Below are 17,284 nucleotides of genomic sequence, written 5' to 3'. Positions count from 1 at the left end.
CGTTCAGGAGAGAGCCTCCAAACCAGTGTAGAAAATAGCCTATTACTTATTAGTTATGATGTTTTTGAATGTAAAAAACACACAAATGTCATTAGTTGACCGTAAAAATTTAATTAATAAGCCAGTTCATGACACCTTTGTGGTGTGACAGGCAGCGGGGCGAGGGACCGCGAGAGCGGGCCGGTGATTAATGTTCACGAGTGCCAGCTGCGTGGCACACCGGTCTCGTCTCGCGGCCATGTGACGGGAGCATATAAGGAGGAGCAAGAGCTGCGGAAGACGAGAGAGGACCAGGCCTGGAATTTTATGTTATGTTTTATTTTGTGTGTTTGCGGGCAGTCGTCCGTGAGGGGCTGCCCGCGGTTTTACTTTCATTTTGTTTATTTATTTTGAATAAATGTGGTTAAACGTTCGCCGGTTCCCGCCTCCTTCCTTCCCAGCTGCTAACTGCGTTACACTGGTGCCAAAACCCGGGGGGAAGGAGGGACATGCTGTCGAAGAGCCCTCGCTGCTGAGGGGGATCGCGGTGCTGAGGAGGTCGGGGTGATGGTGCTGGAGCGAGAAAGGTGGGACAGAGACCTCGCTGCCCTGCCCCTGGGTCGAGGTGGGGTGGCTGCCGTCCGAGAGGGCTGAGGGGGATCGCGGTGCTGAGGAGGTCGGGGCGATGGTGCTGGAGCGAGAAAGGTGGGACAGAGACCTCGCTGCCGTGCCCCTGGGTCGAGGTGGGGTGGCTGCCATCCGAGAGGGAGCGGAGGAGTCGCCGCGCTTGCCGGGGGCCGGAGCCTGCTGCCATCCGCCTGTTAGGGGAGGAGCAGGGAGTGCGGGGCTCGCTGCCGGGTCCCTCGGAAGGAGGAGTCACCGCCGGCCGCCAGGGGGCGGAGGAGGATTGAGCTGCCCACCAGGCGTCCAGTGCCATCGCACAGCACCGCGAGGAAGAGCCTCTCGGCGGGCGGAGGGCCGAACGGCAGTGTGTCTGGGAACCGGACCAGAATTTTTTTTTCTCTCTTTCTTTCTTTTTTCCCTCTCTCCCCTTTCTCGTCCGCGGGCTCCTCTTGTTCCCGTCTACATTTCTCTCGCCTCTCTGTCCTTACCCCCAGGTGACGCGGCCGCCGTGATCGGCCCCCCCGGGAGAGGGGGGGGGGGGAGTAGAGCGCAGTCTCGGGAGTGCCCCCCGGCCTGCGAGGGGCGATGGGGGTATGTGGTGTGACAGGCAGCGGGGCGAGGGACCGCGAGAGCGGGCCGGTGATTAATGTTCACGAGTGCCAGCTGCGTGGCACACCGGTCTCGTCTCGCGGCCATGTGACGGGAGCATATAAGGAGGAGCAAGAGCTGCGGAAGACGAGAGAGGACCAGGCCTGGAATTTTATGTTATGTTTTATTTTGTGTGTTTGCGGGCAGTCGTCCGTGAGGGGCTGCCCGCAGTTTTACTTTCATTTTGTTTATTTATTTTGAATAAATGTGGTTAAACGTTCGCCAGTTCCCGCCTCCTTCCTTCCCAGCTGCTAACTGCGTTACAACCTTTAATTAAGCCTGCCTCTCACAAACCAGATGGTAGTTACAACCTCTACTTTGGTTGTGTTCTGTTTACCCTAAAGGGGGTTATCACTGCTCTCCCTGCTCTTCTCCATGTTAGGCTGCATGGATGGCTGGGGAGTTCTTGCCCAGAACAGAACCAAAAACCACCATTAAACTTATAATGGCATAAATAACATACAGTTGCATAAATTATAATTTTCTTTGCAAATTACGATACGTTTTTTAAAAAAAATTATGTAGCTACACATGTGGGAGCTCAGGCATTCCTGCACATGTGAGTTTGAGAGCACAGGAATGAAGTTTACATTCTCTAACCTGAATCTCACTATCGTTTCGTTCCCATGCTCTCTCTCTCTCTCTCTCTCTCTCCTCTTGTCATGCACTCTTTCCATCTCACCATCTCAAAGCCAGTGGAGCATGCAATCTTTATTCTTGCACCTGAGTGAGTGAATGTGTGTGTGTTTCCAGAATTTTACAAGGATTGACTTAATCAGGCCAACAGTTTTTACAGAGGTCCCAAATCTGTCCACATGCCCCTAGAGCACCTATTCCCCATTTTACCGAATGCATGCATCAACACACATGTGCAATCAGCCATTAACTATGAACTGCACAAGCATCTCTTATAGTGTCACATCGCTTACCAGATAACAAGGATTTCTGTTGTCTCCTAAATCACACTTCTTCTTCCACAATATCGTGATACTGTCTGCAGTAATTACAATCACTGGCCTCATTCGTAACAAACTCCTTCAGAACTGATGCACAGTCATATTAATGCACTAGTACTAGTGTTGTGTTTGGGCTATAACAGCAGCATAATCTGGTCATTCAGTATTGCCAATTAGACACCGTTGTAATGGTGCATAGTATGATTCCATCGTATGATGTCAACATAGAAGTTGCAACGTTAGAAAGACAGTAATTGGAAGATGTTCTGTTGTTTTGCCATATGGAAAATTCTTTTCAACCTAAACTCTTCTGAACAGATTTTTGCGTTGAGTATAAAATGGCAGAATTTTATTTTTTTCGAGCACCCCAGGGACGAGTTGCTGAAGCTCCCGAGAGTTGAAAGCCTTATAAAAGAATTTCTAAAGACTAGAGCCCCAATCAGTGTACCATCAAAAAACGTTGACAGGTGGAAAAACATCAGAGCTGTTGCTAGAATGGTGTATGTTAGAGGTTACCGTAGTGGAAAGCACTGCTTTCTAAAGCAATAAATAATTTACCCACAGCTGTAAAACAATGGACTATGGACAGAGAAAAGAGCATCTGACATTTGTTCATGGTACAAAACAAGATATTCCATATCCATAAGAAAAACTTCATCCCATCTGTCAATAATTGTGGAGGCAGTGTAATGGTGTGGTAAAATTGAAAAGCTGTATCTGTTTTACGCACAGTCAGAGCATCTGTTTGTCATCTAAAGCCCCAAAACAGATACACTCTCAGAAAAAAAGTACAGTGCTGTCACTGGGGCAGTACCCTAAGGTATAAAAGTGACCTTACTCACCCTGAAATGGTACATATTAGTACTTTAAAAGGTACATATCAGTACTTTAAGAGTGTGTATTAGTACTGCCCCAGTGACAGCAATGTACAGTAAATCTTTTCTGACAGTGTATTGCAAATGCGGTTATAGACATCGTATTTCTATAGGCAGATATGGATCAGCTGTAAGTGTGACCTGCCAGAACTAACGCTATATGCTTGATTTGTAAATGAAATTGTTCCTAATATTATAAAGCCAGGATACAAAATCATGAAAAGAGGTACATGTTTTAAAAAAGTTAGTTGACTGGCCTATAAGCTGGTTAAAGCAGGTCTCTAGTCTGATCAAGCTGGTGGACAGCCGGTCTCTCGACTTAAACAACTGAAATGTGCCCAAGAGCCCTCTGAAACATAACAGACCAAGTTGGAGACCAGCTAAAATAAGAACAGCAAACCAGCATAGGCTGCTTTTAGCTGGTTCCTTTTTCAGCAGAACTAACAGATAAAGCCAATAAATTTTACCTCTGTCCACACAGCTTGTTCTTCTGTTTAATTAAGTTAACTTTAATTTCACTTGAATTTAATTACATTTGATTCATTATAGTCAAGGCCATAAAGAAGACATTGCAGAAGCGTACGGAGTTTCACTGTGAAGTCTGTAATATCAGAAGGGAATATTCTCTCATGCAAGCAGACCACAGGGCAGGGAATAAGATCTGAGGGAGCTGTTAATGAGTTGAGGCAGACCAGCACTCCTGTGTGGACATGACGAGATGTCTCAACTACATCACTCTATAGTAACAGTAATACGCTCTGGTCTCTCATTAGTTCGCTATGAATAATGAGCTTGATGATCTGAGGTACAGCAGGGGGGAGAGAGAGAGAGAGAGAGAGAGAGAGAGAGAGAGAGAGAGAGAGAGAGAGAGAGAGAGAGAGAGAGAGAGAGAGAGAGAGAGAGAGAGAGAGAGAGAGGGAGAGAGAGGGAGAGAGAGAGAGAGAGAGAGAGAGAGAGAGAGAGAGAGAGAGAGGGAGAGAGAGGGAGAGAGAGAGAGAGAGAGAGAGAGAGAGAGAGAGAGAGGGAGAGAGAGAGAGAGAGAGAGAGAGAGAGAGAGAGAGAGAGAGAGAGAGAGAGAGAGATCACTGAACTTAAGAATCATTTCAAATATCAAAGTACAAATGATACAACTAAAACTAATTAAACTAAAAGGCTGAGACATTATAGTTACTCTGTTTGTTTCATAAGCCGTTTAGTGAATTGCACACATCTAGGCAACAACCAAAACAGGAACAACAACAATTGGGTAGAATAAGACTATAATGAAAAGCTACTGACTCATGCTGCTGTTCACCATGAGAAACCAGTTCCAGTCAGGAATAGACATACATAAGTTCTCTAACAAGTCAAATGATAGGCTCGTTAAGCTCATACATCACAGACACACATAACAAATTCTGTTTCACCTCACTTGGTCACCCACTGGTTTTAAATGAGATGTATCACTGCTGCCTCGTTCAGCCTACATCCGTTCAGTTCTGCTTTGTTAACTTCAGGACTGCTGTGCTGCTGAGTCTAGATTACATGAGCACCACGTTGTGTTTGGCACTGGTTTGTTTCTTGTGTACGTTCTATAGAATTATTGGGGCTTCAGGCCCCAGGCAGACTCTGCCTCAATAAAACAATGGATAAAGTTCTCAAATAAAACTGATTTGCAATAACTAACTGAATTGCTGACAAAGCAAATAGAGTTTTCCCACAGTTTTCTTTCTGTTGATGTTTATCAAGATTAAAAGATCTACAAATTACCCCTGTAAATAAACTTTATGTGGTTGATCTAAAGCAAAATCGTAAACTGAAAGTCACTACAGACTAAAAAATGCTTGGAGCTCCATTAGTTTTTGAGTTACATTATGCCTGACACTGAGGGAATGGTTTGGAGAAACAGATTTGATTCAATATACACCTGTCTCTATCAGTCTCATTGGACTAAATCGGATTAATTGAGAATCTGCTTTGAAGTGACAGGATAACGGAGACACTTTAGTTTAGGGTCCAATTCTCTCTGGTAACTTGAAGTTTATTAACATAGGATATTGACTGTTTATTAGCACTTCTAAAGCACATATTAATGTCTTATTCATTATGACCTTATTCTACATTTCTAATCTCACCCAATTCTAATTTTTTTAAAGAATGGAATACAGGACCTTCTCAAAAAATTAGCATATTGTGATAAAAGTTCATTATTTTCCATAATGTAATGATAAAAATTAAACTTTCATATATTTTAGATTCATTGCATACCAACTGAAATATTTCAGGACATATTAATTTTATTGTTTTAATACTGATGATTTATCTCAAAAAATTAGCATATCATGAAAAGGTTCTCTAAACAAGCTATTAACCTAATCATCTGAATCAACTAATTAACTCTAAACACCTGCAAAAGATTCCTGAGGCTTTTAAAAACTCCCAGCCTGGTTCAATACTCAAAACCGCAATCATGGGTAAGACTGCCGACCCGACCCTGTCCAGAAGGCCATTATTGACACCCTCAAGCGAGAAGGTAAGACACAGAAAGAAATTTCTGAATGAATAGGCTGTTCCCAGAGTGCTGTAAGGCACCTCAGTGGGAAGTCTGTGGAAAGGAAAAAGTGTGGCAAAAAACTCTGCACAACGAGAAGAGGTGACCGGACCCTGAGGAAGATTGTGGAGAGGGACCAATTCCAGATCTTGGGGGACCTGCGGAAGCAGTGGACTGAGTCTGGAGAAGAAACATCCTGAGCTACAGGTGACGCATTCCCCAGGTCAAGCCACTTTTGAACCAGAGACAGCAGCAGAAGCGCCTGACCTGGGCTACAGAGAAGCAGCCCTGGACTGTTGCTCAGTGGTCCAAAGTACTTTTTTCGGATGAAAGCAAATTTTGCATGTCATTCGAAAATCAAGGTGTCAGAGTCTGGATGAAGACTGGGGAGAAGGAAATGCCAAAATGCCTGAAGTCCAGTGTCAAGTACCCACAGTCAGTGATGGTCTGGGGTGCCATGTCAGCTGCTGGTGTTGGTCCACTGTGTTTTATCAAGGGCAGGGTCAATGCAGCTAACTATCAGGAGATTTTGGAGCACTTCATGCTTCCATCTGCTGAAAAGCTTTATGGAGATGAAGATTTCGTTTTTCAGCACGACCTGGCACCTGCTCACAGTGCCAAAACCACAGGTAAATGGTTTACTGACCATGGTATTACTGTGCTCAATTGGCCTGCCAACTCTCCTGACCTGAACCCCATAGAGAATCTGTGGGATATTGTGAAGAGAAAGTTGAGAGACGCAAGACCCAACACTCTGGATGAGCTTAAGGCCGCTATCGAAGCATCCTGGGCCTCCATAACACCTCAGCAGTGCCACAGGCTGATTGCCTCCATGCCACGCCGCATTGAAGCAGTCATTTCTGCAGAACGATTCCCGACCAAGTATTGAGTGCATAACTGAACATAATTATTTGAAGGTTGACTTTTTTTGTATTAAAAACACTTTTCTTTTATCGGTCGGATGAAATATGCTAATTTTTTGAGATTTTGGGTTTTCATGAGCTGTATGCCAAAATCATCAGTATTAAAACAATAAAAGACCTGAAATATTTCAGTTGGTGTGCAATGAATCTAAAATTATGAAAGTTTAATTTTTATCATTACATTATGGAAAATAATGAACTTTATCACAATATGCTAATTATTTTAGAAGGACCTGTATATGTGTGTCAACAATGGGAACATGCGATACACATCAGACCCGTTTTGGAAAGATGGACAAAGGAGTTGCCTGAACTGCAAGAGCGGCAAAAATGGTCAGCTCCATCCCACAACTTCATTCCAGGTGATATCGTGCTTTTGGTTGATGATTCAGCACCACGTAATTCATGGATAACTGGAAAAGTGATTCAGACATTTCAGATAGACTTATTACACACATCACCTTGAGATATTTTACACCTGATGAAAAGTCTTAAGGACTTTTCAAAGACTCAGTACTGGAGAATTATATATTGTATGTACAAACATTTACATTTGATGTAAAAAAAAAAAAAAAAAATGTTATGATGTATTTTGAGATATTATTTTCAAATACGTCCTATATGTATTTAATATAACTATTATTGAGTTACCGTATAATAATTAGGGGCTGGGATGTAGGAGCCATGTAATGTGAAAGTCATGTGACCAGTGCTAGACGTTCAATAATTAGTAGTAATAATAAGTGAGGTTAAGACACCTTTTGTGCATATGTGTTAGTGTGGAAGAACGGGGTGAGTGCTGAAGTATATATTTTTGTTGACCATGCAAACCTGTACAAAAAAGTCATAGTTTATAATTAGTTAATAGTGAGAATTGGACACTATTCAAGAATAGTGTGACCAGAAAAACTATTTATTTATGAGCCTTTATTCCACACCTCTTTATTTGGGAAAGAGAGATAGAGAATATTCTCTGCTTGACTTCAGTTGTTATGTTTTTTAAAATGAAAATGAATGAATGAATAAACCAAAGTCAGATGATTTACAGACAGGACCACTTTCTCCTCCCTCTCAACCCTACAATAAAAGCTAGTGAGTCAATTTAGTAAAACTAAAAACTTTTCATATGCAGATGGCATAAGTCTGAAGATGACAGTGTTAGGAAAACGTTTCCAGACTTCAACCTCCAATTAGTTTCGCCATGGATCTGACTTTAGTTTGCATACTTTGAGAATGAGCTGTCCTTCCTGCTGTTAGAATACTAACATAACACGCATTCATGCATGCACACACTTGTGTTCTCATTTGAATATTGTAGAGAAAGATCAGCATCACATACAGCCACAGACTTCTACATCTCACCCTCTTCTGCTTCTCTCCATTCTCTCCCTCCTCTTTTTATATTTCCACCCATTTAAGTTATTATATAACACTCTCAGGGGCTCTAAGTGCAGTGTGTTCTCTCTGTTTAAGAGGTGTGTGTTTGTATTAGGATCATTATTCACCAGCCAAAGACAGAAAGGTACCAGAGCAAGTGATTAGATGTGTGACAGAAAGAGGAGTGTTTGTGTGTGCGTGTGTGTGAGAGAGAGAGAGAGAGAGAGAGAGAGAGAGAGAGAGAGAGAGAGAGAGAGAGAGAGAGAGAGAGAGAGAGAAAGAGAGAGAGAAATAATTAAACTAATCAAAAACAAAGCAGTCATATCTAAATGGAAAGTTAAGCTAATGTAATGCAATGATGAGCATCCGTTTACCGATGAACAAGAACACAGTTAAGTGTCTGAAAAGCACATGCAAAACATCCTTTCAGCTGCTTTTTATAGCAATAACGTCCTGGCAGCAAAAAACAAGCACATTTATTTAAAGCCATAAAGCTGAAATTGTCACCGCTTTCATACTCTTCAGTTGAGCATATAACATTCCAGTACACTGTAGGAGAAGATACAATTATGAAAATATACACTCTTAAAAAAGGTGCTTCAGATGACAAACAGACTGCTCAGAGAACCTAACGCAAATACGGTTCTTCACAGCTCTCAGGGGTTCTTGGCATTACAAACACGGTTCTTAGCCACTTCAAAGGGTTAACAACAATAAAAAAGAGAGAACTGTTTCTTTGATCAAGTACAACATCGGGTAAGTGCAACTGTAATTTTTCGTTAACTTTCCCTTTGAATATATTCCATTTGACATGTATTTTTGCCCTGGTTATGTTCAATAATGTGACACATAAAATAATAATATTAATAATATAATAATAATATTATAATAACAAACACAATTATTTATGTGAAAAAGTAATCTTAAGTTCAAATTAAGTTGTAAGCGCCTATTATGGTGACTTTTAATGTGGTTTACAGTCTTACTAAAGCTAGTATTTTTTTCAGTTACTTTAAGGGGGGGGGGGGGGTGTAAAAATCTTTTTATACTGTTAAAGACTTGGATTACCATCCTAAACATAGACAAAGTTTCAAAAACTAATGTTGGACGTTTGATGGAGTATTTCTGTGTCAAAAATACTCCTTCCGGTTTCGGAGAGTTTTTTTCGAGTATGGGTCGAATTGACGTCGATAGAGCGCAAGGTCCTTGTATGGGCCCTACGGGCTCTTCTCCCGGTAGGGTGCGCGCGCGCGCGTGACTAGAGCGAGAGAGGAAATGCACGCCCATAAACACTTTTTCAGATGCAGATCCACTCGTCCGTGAACACTTATGTCGTTATAGTCTGCGCCGCGGTTATTCCTATGGGAGTCGTCAAGCGACTTCAACGCTTCAGCACAGCATTCCGGGAAGGCAGCGCTGCATTTGACCCGATTTGAACGCAGAAATGTCGGGAAGCTTCTCAACATCTCTTCAGTCGCGTCGCAAAGTGGATCTCCACGGTCACTGCTGTCACAGGACTTCACCAAATCATACCAAAGAAGTGTGTTTTTGACGGAGCGGTCCCAGCGATAAAGGTTCGGTCCTGCTTTGGAAGCAGCACGTGAGTAAAACTGCTTCAAATGTCTATGCTGTCGGCTCGTCGCGTGAGTAAACATCAGTAAACGACAAGATCGCATGCTTCGTCATTCAAATGCGCTAACGTTACTCCATTGTTGTCTGACGTGCAAAACCGTTTTGCTTGCTACTGCTAAGGTTTAGTCGCATACAATAGTCCATAAACCGAATCATGTCCTCATAAACTGCGAGTAAAGACACACAAAATCCACTAAATACAGTACATACCACAGAGACGGACATCCTGCTGTTGCTGTTTCTCCTGTTCAATTTATTTCAGCCTCCAAATGATTCTGGATCAGATATCTATTAGCTGAGATCGATAGCCATGGGTCCACGCTTGAGGACGTCACCGCTTTGCGCATTCGTCATTCTTTAGCTCCGCCCACACGATACGCCTCCAGACACTCGTTTTTTTCCGGAAAGACTCGGTACAGCCTATATTTCTTTTATAAATATAATAAAACTAAAGACTTTTCGGGGATATGAAGGATGCAATACTACTCTATAGGTACTCAAGATTGACATGAGATTGACTGAAACTGAGTGTTTCACCCCCCCCTTTAAAGGTGTAGTTTACACAAAAAATAAACATTCTGTTATCATTTACTCACCATCATGTTGGAAGATTTTGAGGAATGACTTTCACTGACAAGAAAACAATTCTGGCACTATTATTCAGCAAGGACACATTTCTCAAAATACTTGTTCTACAGAAGGCAGGAAGTCATACAGGTTTGGAACAACATGAAAATGAGTAAATAATGACAACATTTTCACTTTTTTGGCGAACTATCCATATTAAAGTGGGTAATTTTGTGATACTAAATAAAAGTATGTGAAGAATTCAGTTTAGTAAAAAAAAAAATGTATGCACAATTAGAGACTGTGGAATCATACGAGAGCCATGAAATTAACAGAGCTGTTTAGCAAATGAGTTGCTGGGGAACTGGCCAATTAGGCCTTTGCAATTGAGTGATCATTATATCAAACTATCTGACTGCAGAATGCCACGACTGACCAATCAGAATAAAGTATTCCAGAGAGCACAGTAGCTAATTTGCAGAAATAGAAAACAGGCTATTCAGATAGACCATACTACATCAGGTCTTTTACCTGTTTATTTTTAATAAAATTCTGAGGTTTGTTCCTTTAGTGTTTTTCCAACTTCAGTCAAAATAACCGTGTTAAGGCGCATGGAAAGTTGGCTATACCATCTATATTAGATTTGTAGTTTGTCCTTTTCTGAAAAAAATAATAATAAAATATTATATATATATATATATATATATATATATATATATATATATATATATATATATATATATATATATATATAGGTATATATTATATTTATCATACATTACCACACACACACAAAAAAATACATCCACTGTGTATGATGGCAGATAATCATTCTATTATGATTATGGGACTAGATTACACTCAGTTTCAGGGTTATGTATCATTTTAAGTAATACGTCCAAAATGTATTAATTGACCTTAAAGGTGCACTATGCAACTTTCCGTCCACTAGAGAGCGCCTATTCTAAACAAAGGTGTAGTTTGATGACGCCAAGTGTGAGCGCAGTATCTTGGGACATGTGGTCTTCACCTCACAGCTGGTGGAAAATAGGACTCGGGCATGGGTTATTAACATATTAACATATGGGTTATTAGGATGCGGTTATTAACGTTACTGTAGTGTGAAGCAGAGCAGGACCGAGAATTGTGGAGCTGAGCATGGCCGCTGGAGCGATTGATATACAAACACACGCTCGCTAGTACCAGGACTTTTATTATGACGGGACGGGACACAGTCGCCGGGCGCACGCACTTCCGCTTTTTCCGGTCATGATTAGGTAAAGCAGGCAAAGCAGCTCTGTTTATCATATTAGATACATTTAAGTGTGTTTAAAATGATGTTATGACGTTACTCTGTGCGTTCGCTCGGCGCTGCTGTGACATGTTCACACTGCTAAGAGAAAAGCGCTTCTGCAGAATAAAACCGAGAGTGACGCAGATATGAGGCAATTGACAGGCGACTCGCTCAAACACTATGCTGAAACGTCCCGGTTCATTAGTTAAAATAGCAATTTTCTCACAATTTACAAATAGTTGGAAACATTTGGGATATTGTAAGTACTCAACTGAACAAAATATATAACAGTGGTTTTTGGATATTTTACTGCAAAAATACTACATAGTGCACCTTTAAAGGTGGGGTAAGTGCTATCTGGTAACCGTTGTTGGTATTTCAAATCACCAAAACAAACACGCCCCTACCCCCAAAAGGGTTTCGCTCCTATTTTGATAGCGTCGCCCATAGACCGTAAAAAAATATGGACGACTCGACATCATCCGTTTCCGCTTGGCAGATTTGAAGCTTTCAGGCGGCCTTGCACGGCGCTGACATCTTGGGACCGAGTCTGCGCAGTAGCGATTTCGGGACCGGAGTTGCGCAGTAGAGCGCAGGAAGTAGAGCAGGAAGTACAGCTGCGATATCAAAAGCCCGCCCACACTCTCGCAGATGCAGAACAATTAATTATGTTGGTGTGAAATAAACAGTTATGGAAATGTAGAAATTAAAGCTAAAGCTCTAATCTGTTCCCAAAAATTTCGAAAAAAGTCCGTTAGTCCCTCAGTGACAACTTCACTCAGAGAAGCCGTCAGTCTCAGCTGTCAATCATGACGTCACACCCCCCGTTTTTATAGCATCAAATAACTAACTCAAACTAAACTTATTTTAAAAACGAACACCTGAAATGAAATCATCGTGATGATAACTGCCTTCAGTGACATAAACTAACTTTGGGGGAAATTTTTGAAGTGTAATTTTATTATTTAGTTTGCCTCGCGTCCATTAGAAAACACAGAGGGGCGGCTATACTGGGACCGGTCACCGGGGGGCGATCGAGGCGCGAAAGCTTCAGTAAATGAGAGGGAGACTGCAGGCTTGGCGTCGCCCCACACATACGTAAACCCAGAGGCATCAACAGCTATGGCAGAATCTCTGTGTATCTAATCCAGGTCGAATATTCAATGAAAAAGTAATCCCTTCTATCACAAAAACACAAACCGTTCTTGTGAACAACTCGATAGTAGGCTACACGAGCAAGACAGTCCAACTAACGAACATATTACAATTACAAGATTACATAAACAGCAGTCACCAAAAACACACACAACCCGCTCTCATGAACAACTCGATAGTAACGTTACACAAGCGCACAGTCCAGAGATCCAAGATTACAGTCATAGCGATCACAAAATCACAAACTGTTCTCATGAACAACTCTATAGCATGAGCCGACATTCCAACTAACAACAAATTACAATTATGACAAGATTAGAGATAGCGATCAAACTGTTCTCATGAACAACTCTATAAAACACAAGCACAACAGTCCAGCTAACGACATGTTACAATTATGACTGGATAAGGGTTATATAGATCATGAAAAGAGTAAGCAAACATATATTAGACGTATAGTATCTTACTTGTCGGAGACATTGTGTGAGCTGATGCTTGAAGCACACAGTGAGGAGATTTAGATGCTCCATACGGTGTGGAAATGTACGGGTCTTTATCATCGCTGAAGTGAGACACAATACGATCGCAAATGGACTAAAAAGCGAACATGACACACGAGCATATTCAAGCAGCATATATTAGGCTAGTTCTCAGCTAATGTCCGTCATATGTGACTCGTGTGTTTTGAATAATGACGTGCACAGAGCGAGAGCGAGCGCTCTTCTCACCATCAAGACACGCCCCTTACCTGCTGATTGGCTACAAGTTTGTTATTCCCCTCGGCCCGTGTCCTTTTTCTAAAACGGTTTTGAAATAAGACTTACCCCACCTTAAATGTATGAGCAAATCCTGTATATTTCTTGTACATTCTCAGTGGCTTTATTAGCTGGGGGATGTACAACAAACTGACAGCAGCAGAGAAGCAAAGGAAAATTATAGCTTTAGAAAAAAACTGTCCGCAAACACACACTCACTCACTCACTCACTCACTCACACACACACACACACACACACACACACATTCCAAATACATGTATAACATGTGATAGCTATGTAATTGCATACAGTACAAAATGGCTGCACACTGTGCCAAGGGGTTTTTAGTAATAGTAAATGGGCCGGATCATTAGCAGCATGTTTTGCAGTAGTCATCCCCATTAACCTCAGCCCACTCTGTTTATCTGCCACATTATACAATTAAGGGGGGCTTTGCATAACAGTCTTTCTCTCTCAGAAAACACCCATCATTAAATCTCCTCTCTCCCAAAGCCTAACTGTGCATGTGTGCACTTGAGCACTCAGAAAAATGCCACCACACACACAGAGAGAGAGAGAGAGAGAGAGAGAGAGAGAGAGAGAGAGAGAGAGAGAGAGAGAGAGAGAGAGAGAGAGAGAGAGAGAGAGAGAGACGCCAGTGCCCACTAACATTGCGATGCAGCTCTCTGAAAGCCTCTGTGTGGAGCACTTTATGCAACAGCAGTTCTGGAGAGCGAGAACAGAGTTAGTGTAGGTGATGATAATGCTCAGCAGGGCATGTAATCATGTCAGTATCAGCTTTGTTTCTACACAAAATTACTGAGATCAGCTTTATAGGGAGGACTCTGATCACTCATGGTCTGAAATGCTGTGCCTGCTGTTGTCAACCTCACAGGTTAACATGCAGTGAGTTATGATTTCCTGCAATCCCAGCCCTCTTTACTCATTCACAGCATCAATACTGATATATGAGACGACGAGATTCACAAGAAAAGCAGAGAGTCAGCTGAAAGTTGAAAATAAGACACACTAGGCTAATGGCAAACAAATTTCCAGCGCATTTAGGGAAACGTGTATAATCGCTTTCTCAATATAAACAGTGAATGCTACGGCAACTTCCAGCCCCTCAGGAACATTCTGTCATAGATCAGTCTGGGGGAACAGGAATTGCCATCATTTCACCTGGCAGAAATGGAGTTCTCTGTCCTGCATTAAAACTCTTGGTATTTGTCAGGATGACACTGATTAGAGGACCAAAGTGTTTCTATCAAGGAGGACTATAATATCTGAAGAAAGCTATTTCAAAGGCAATTGCTTTGCTACACACACACACACACACACACACACACACACACACACACACACACACACACACACACACACACACACACACACACACACACACACACACACACACACACACACACACACACACACACACACACACACACACATTCCAAATACATGTATAACATGTGATAGCTATGTAATTGCATACAGTACAAAATGGCACTGTGCTGTTCACTGTTCAGACTAAGGGGTTTTTAGTAATAGTAAATGGGCCTATATAAATATATAAACATTTAATAATATTATGTTGAAAACAGCTTTTTAATATTTTTGAAGAAACTGTGCTAGATTTTTTTTTCAGAATAGAAAGATCGGAAGAACAGCATTTATTTGAAACAGGCATACTTTTTAACATTGTTTTTACTGTCACGTTTGATACATTTATTGCATCCTAAAAATATGCTGAATACAAATATTTTCTTTTAAAGGGGGGGGGGGGGGGGGTGGAATGCTGTTTCATGCATACTGAGCTTTTTACACTGTTAAAGACTTGGATTCCTATCCTAAACATGGACAAAGTTTCAAAAACTAAGTTGGACGTTTGATGGAGTATTTCTGTGTCAAAAATACTCCTTCCGGTTTCTCACAAGTTTCGGAGAGTTTTTTTCAAGTATAGGTCCGCTTGACGTCGATAGAGCGGAAGGTCCTTGTATGGGCCGTACGGGCTCTTTTCCCGGAAGGGTGCGCGCGCGTGACTAGAGCGAGAGAGGAAATGCACGCCCATAAACACTGCTCTCAAGGTGCAGATCCTCTCGTCCGTGAAACACTTCTGTCCCACCGCTCTCCACTTTATTCCTATGGGTGATAAGCGACTTTAATGCGCCCGCATAGCATTCCGGGAAGGCAGCGCTGCATTTGAACCGATTTGAACGCAGAAATGACGGGAAGCTTCATAACATCACGCTTCAGTCGGCAAAAGTGAATCTCCACAGTCACTGCTGTCACAGGACTTCACGAAATCACAATGACTACGTTTACATGGACAGCAGTAATCTAATTATTGACCTTATTCTAAATAAGACATTATTCTGATTAAGGTGTTTACATGAGTTGCTTTTAGAGTACTCCGTTCATGTTCCCGTTTTACATGTGATAGAACATAGATCGATTATGACACGTCATTACGTCCCCATGCCACGCTATGTTCTCCAACATCCAATCATAGCGTGACTTTGGCAGGTGTGTTAATTTTATGGGCTCAGTAAACCCGCTAAATTCACCTGCGGGTGTCGCTGTTGGACAGTGTTACTTTACATTAGGAAGTATAAAAAACATGCGTTTTTATAATGTTTTATATACATTTACGTTGATTTATTTTTGTAATATTATGTATTGTCTCTTTCTGTTTTTTTGAAGAGACACTACCCCTCTTTTACTCCTTATTGACAGCCTACATTTAGAATAATAGCTTTGATTGATGATGAAAAAGGTTTAAAAATCGTGACTGTTTGGATTGTTTTTCCTGCCGTCGAGCCACAGGCGTTCACTGAATGACCCATCTGGTTCACGATTACAGATACAAACTTATTGTATTTTACTTTTACAATGAGCATAATAATTACAACAAAAATAAAAAAATATATAGAAAGGATGCAGTGATCAAAATGCGGAGAAATCTCCGTCACGACGTTAATAGTTAGATTAAGGTGTGTACATGTCTCCGATAATGCGACTAAAATAGGCATACTCCACATGTCTTAATCCGATTTATGTTTAGTTAGATTATGACTTTAATCAGATTAAGGTAATTAGAAATCGCTGTCTACATGGTAGCCTCTTAATCAGAGTATTGTCTTAATCAGATTAATATCGGAGTATTGTTGTCCATGTAAACGTAGTCAATGTTACCAAAGAAGTGTGTTTTTGACGGAGCGGTCCCAGCGATAAAGGTTCATGGTCGTGCTTTGGAAGCAGACGGTGAGTAAAACTGCTTCAAATGTCTATGTTGTTGGCTATCTTCGCGTAAGTAAAAATCAGTAAACAAAACGATCGCGTATAACGTTAGTTAATTTATCAATGGAGCATGCCATCTATGATGTGTGTTTAAATACATTTGTTTAGCTGACATGAGCTTGACTGAAACTCAGTGTTTCACCCCCTTTAAAATGTCTGTCTGTTTATCTACACATAGCCTACATATAATAAAAATATATAAATATTACACATTTTGCTTCAAAATAAACAAAACAAAAACAAAACACATTTTAGCAATCAAACAAATAGAAAATTAAGACACCAGATATATATTTTTTACTAATGGGATATAGTTCATTAATGTAAGTGAGGATAGAAAAATAAACTGTGACACATAACCAAACATTTTTCATACAGTGGACTAATTACCAGTCAATTGGGTCATATCTGCATTACCCTCGGCTTCCGGTTTTATTTGGGAAAAAAACGCTTTACTCTTAGCAGTGTGCAACATGTGTCACAGCAGCCGCTGAGCAAACGCACAGAGTAACGTCATAACATCATTTTAAGCACATGTATCTAATATGAAAAACAGAGTTGTGTTACCTCATACTCATGACTGGAAAAGTGTAAATGGCTGCCACAAGTGTGTCCCGTCATAAGTCCCGTTGCTCGCGAACCATGCTCGACAACAATCACTCCAC

This window comes from Pseudorasbora parva, chromosome 1 (assembly GCF_024679245.1).
Source record: "Pseudorasbora parva isolate DD20220531a chromosome 1, ASM2467924v1, whole genome shotgun sequence".
NCBI classification, from domain to species: Eukaryota; Metazoa; Chordata; class Actinopteri; order Cypriniformes; family Gobionidae; genus Pseudorasbora; species Pseudorasbora parva.
The sequence above is the reverse complement of the archived record's forward strand: the minus strand, read 5'-3'. Positions refer to the sequence as shown.